We start from the raw sequence: 4,817 nt of genomic DNA on the forward strand, positions 1-4,817 counted from the left end.
TCTTTTTTCTCAATAGTTTTTATTGCCACCCTATTGTTTCAACATATATACGATGATATTTTTCTTTACATATTATTACAAATTTGACCAATTCATTTACGATCCTGATTTTTGTTTACATTTACCAACATATTATTCCTATCAATAAACGACATCTCCTTTCTCCATGGTGTCAAGCACAATATTGTTTTCTTAGAGAAATCTTACGGGTATACTCCTTGCGGCTCCACAGCCCAATTTTGTTTTATGAGATATTTGAATGTATGCTATGTATTTGAGAATTGTTATAGTTACTCTATTTTGATGTGTTGTGTCTTCTTTTTAATCGTTATGAAAAAATATACACCCTTTTATCACAGTTATGTGGAAGACTTGACACAGTTTCACTATTTTTTTATTTGTTTGAAGTATTGCACCAATATGCATAACATTTCTCAGCAATTACAAGTGATTTGAGGCTTTTGCAAACATTTAGGAGTTCAGGTATGTGTATTTGCTTTCCTTTTTAAAAAGAAAACCCCTTTCAGATCATTACTGTGAAAATTTTCATTGAGTTGAAGCTTATGTATGATCCTGCTTATTGGCCATAGCTTGGGCGCTTTTGATGTTCGGAATTAGAATCTATAATTTTCCCGGATTATGGACGCTTGAAAGAAATGGGAAAGCCAGGGTATGTTGTATATAATATTTTTGAGAAGCTGATGATATGCTGGCATGGTGGTAAAACTATCATTTTGTTCTTTACTTCTCAAATTTAAACAGCTGTTATTGTTAGACTAATTTGACACGTCTTTGGTTTTTAGAAAAAAGAACTTGGATCCTTATTGCAGGACAAGGATATTGTTGCTGGTGTTGTTTTTTTTATTGCAAATCATGGTTTATGGATTTTCAATGAGATTTTGAAGTTTGTATTTTACTTGCAAGGAAACAATCTTGATGACTATAAGAAGCTAGATTAGAAGCTTTGGGGAATATCCCTACAGAACATAAAGGTGAGTTGAATGATTGATGTCATTAATAGATAATGATGGAGAAGGAAAGAGTATGCGCATGACAGGAGGTGGAGGGTATTAAGCATCGTGGCTGGTCAAGTTGTTCCTATCTAAAGGTTATATGGTTCATGCCACTGTCAGAGACCCCAAGTACAGACTCTCTTTACCTGTACTTAGGGCTAATGATACACTACACATGCAAATTCTCTTCCTCAAATGTTAAAAGTCAATTTCTATTTTGGTTTTCAGTGTACTAAAAGATTTAGGGGTTTGGTTTTTAGATTGCCAATTCGCTTAAAATTGTGTTTTGGGTGTGTACGTATGCAAATTCTAAAGTGGATTCAGCGACCAATGTCCGGTAAGTTATTCTGAGTTATTGTAAGATTATATTACAATCAATAATTGTACTTTGTAGTTGTAAATTTCATTTGCATTCACAGTAGCTATAAGTTAAAATTACTTTTTTAATTTCATTATTATAGTTGGATTCATCATTGTTTGCAATTAAATTCTTAAAAGTGAGTCTAATTTTCCCGGTTACTTTGGCTTAAATGTAATAGATGGGGGACATGTATGCGGTAATGCGTTGGATCGAGATAGTTTTGAAATGAATTAAATAATAAACTAAATTATATAAATTAAATGATTATTTTATTAACGCACTTAACTGACTTTAGCTGTAAGTTTTAATTTCTTTTTTAATTTCATTATTATAGTTGGATTCATCATTGTTTGCAATTAAATTCTTAAAAGTGAGTCTAATTTTCCCAGTTACTTTGGCGAAATGTAATAGGATGAGGGATACACGTTCTGGATAGTTTTGAAATGAATTAAATAATAAACTAAATTCTGTAAATTAAATGATTCTTTTATTAACACACTTAATTGACTTTCAAGGGTTTCACTTAAAATTTGTACATATTGAATTAAATCTTTAATGAATTTAAAAGTATTATTTTATGTTTTGAAACTTAAAGTTATATCTTAACTACTATTTAATTACGAAAAAAGTAGCAATATTTTTGGGTTTTGAGGTTGAATTGGGCTTTGGATTCGATTAACATTAGAAAACAAATAACCCCCAACTTCCTATGACCCCCACTGCATATTGCAAAAGGAAATTAAATGCAAACTTTTATTAGAGTATTTTTGTCATTTTCACAAGGAATTAAATGTATTTTTACCGCTTTCATTAAGGTAATGTACAAGATTTGAATGTCCAAATTGAAAATACTAGGAAAAACCGAGAAGGTACCCCCACGCCTAAATTGAAAAAATGGCTGGACCTTCTCTCTTCCTTTCGATCCAACTGCCTCACGGGTCTCTACAACCTCTTAGGTATTGTTCTTCTCCCTCTAATCTCTTATTTTTCTATTTTCTCAACTGATCTCTTAAATATTCTTCTTGTTAAATCGTTGTTATCGTTTTCATTTGTATGGGAACTAAATGAATCCCTCCCCTCTCAGGTAATCTCCCTCTTTATCTAAGTTAGAATGACGAAAAAGATTTTTTTACGAAAAATGATAATAGAAAAATAGAAAAGTCATTGTTCCTGTTTTCACATATTTGTTGGTTAATCTCATTATGTTTTATTTTCCTTTTTGTATAGTCTTGAAATTGAGATCTTTCCTGTTTATGTTTCGATAGGTTTGTATATTTGTCCATTGCAATTAGAATAGTTTCATTCACTTAACGCTTTGTGAAATTGATGAATGATGGATACCAGAACAATTCCAGAAAATAGTTGACAAGGAGTTCAAGTGTCAATTGGTTCGTTTTCATTCTATTTAGTAATCTTTCTAGAACCCTTCCCCCAACAATAACAACGTAATCTTCCATTTTTTAAAAGCTCTTTTCTTAAAGTTCTGATATGAGATTTACCTATTTTGTTCAAGTTTATTGAAAATTGTTGCTGCACCATGTTGTTTGTTTTCTTCAATTTGTTCAAGTTTTTTTTTTTTTTTTTGATTGGTAAGCCTGTTTTAAATGAGATCAGTGACTCTTTGATGCTGGCGGGGTTCGAGTCCCAGACCTTTGGTATCATCATCCAAAGGTTTTACCGACTTTGCTAGGCGGCACCTGCCAATTTGTTCAAGTTGCATTCTTAGTGGTCTACATTCTACATTTTAACTATTACGAATTAATTGCAATGTATGTGTTTTGCAAGTTCAAATATGATATTTTTTGTTTGTCTGAGAAGTAGTTGTAAATATGTGATGAATAGAAGAGAAAGCCAATGAACTTTGGGTTGATTTAGTAGCAACCATATGACATTTCCAGGTAAAAACTTTAATCCCCTCCTTAACCTTAAGTAGTGACGCTTTATCTTGCTTTTGAAGCGTGCTCTAAATTAGTCTGTTCATACTCTAAAATAAACTTTTTAAGAAAACTTTGGCCAACTTGCAGCAATTGCGCCATAGCTCTTGACCAAGTAAACTATGGTATGATTCCTCATGGTTACATACTTTGGATTACAACCTGTAGTTGGTTGCATTGATTCACCATCCTCACTAAAAAGGGTGAATTCCTTAGCTTAATTATTGGGATTGGGCAGACCGTAGACCCCCATCACAATGTATTTCTGCAAGCATGCTAGCCTGTTAGATGATTGTTGCGTTTATTTGTTAATTTAATAATTTGTTTGTTCCGTTCTCTATTAATTAATTGTTTGTGTTTGGTATACCGTGAAATTGAAGTATATACTAATTGCATATGATCAAAAAGTTTATCATCTTACTATTCTAATTACACTTCTCTTAATAAATTATTTTTTCAAATTTAGGTTTGAAGGCTTATGAACGCAGTTTTAAGTGTTACAATGGACTACGCACTTATAGTGGAAGAAATAGTGGCTAACTAGGGACATTATCAAAGATCCTTATGAAAGCTCAACCACATTTTTTAAAAGAGGTTTGTATGATTTCGTTGCTTTGTATGTGAGCTAGGATTTATGTATGATCATTCCAATTTTAAGGGATTTCATCATTAGTCGGGTTCTTGTATGAACCAAGCTATTAGGTCTTCCACTCTTCTTTTTTTTCAAGACATCTCCATAATGAGCACTTCATGAAGTACGTATAGAGTGTGAAGTTAACTATTGATTCAAAGGGATCAAATTCTCTATCTCTCATTAGTGGCTTGAGCAACTGTTTTTGGGTTATTATTAAGTTGAATTATGTTGCTATTGAAGAGATTCTTTGGAATTTGGATTATCCATAAGGTGACCTTGGGTGATGCGACTATAGTTGTGTTCCATGTTTTTGTACAGAAAGGTTGCTGACACTTAGAAAGCAAAAAGGTGACAGCATGTGGTCCCGTGACACACCACTTAGACCATCTAATGTTCTCAGTTCCTTCTTAAAAAAAATTATTTTTAGACACGAAGTGCGTAGGTTAAGGAGGTCAGCTATACAAATTAATAATGTGGCAAAGTGGATATTTAATAAGAAATGCATGTTACTGGTGGTGGTGAAGTAGGAAGGGTGTACTCTTTGAAGAGCTTATAAAACTTGTAGTAACAATGTGGGTTTGCCAGTACTTGGGATACAATTTGGGTATGCAAGTACTTGGGATTTAAGAAGGTGCATATTGATTCCAGCTCCGTGAAAAGATCTTAGGGCATAGGAGATCTTAGGGCACATGACTTTTACTGTAAATCATTCATAGTGTTATTATCACAGAGTCACCTATGTACTTATCATTTTCATTGTAATATAGACATTGTGGTCAAACTTGACTCCTAAAGAGTAGTTAACACCAACAACAAGATGGACAAACCACAATGGTACTGTACAATAATCTGGTAGCAGCAAAAGTACACTTATA

The 4,817-nt window shown here is 32.7% G+C and overlaps 1 long non-coding RNA gene across 1 annotated transcript; it reads left to right on the forward strand.

The window, feature by feature from the left end:
- Nucleotides 1-301: 301 nt before the first annotated feature.
- On the forward strand, nucleotides 302-669 carry LOC147492775 (uncharacterized). The gene is made up of 2 exons (XR_015199182.1): nucleotides 302-483; nucleotides 591-669. It is a non-coding gene; the product is annotated as an uncharacterized LOC147492775 (long non-coding RNA).
- The last annotated feature ends 4,148 nt before the right edge of the window (nucleotides 670-4,817 follow it).

Source organism: Coptis chinensis, chromosome 6 (genome assembly GCF_015680905.1).
Source record: "Coptis chinensis isolate HL-2020 chromosome 6, ASM1568090v1, whole genome shotgun sequence".
In the NCBI taxonomy this organism is placed as follows: domain Eukaryota; kingdom Viridiplantae; phylum Streptophyta; class Magnoliopsida; order Ranunculales; family Ranunculaceae; genus Coptis; species Coptis chinensis.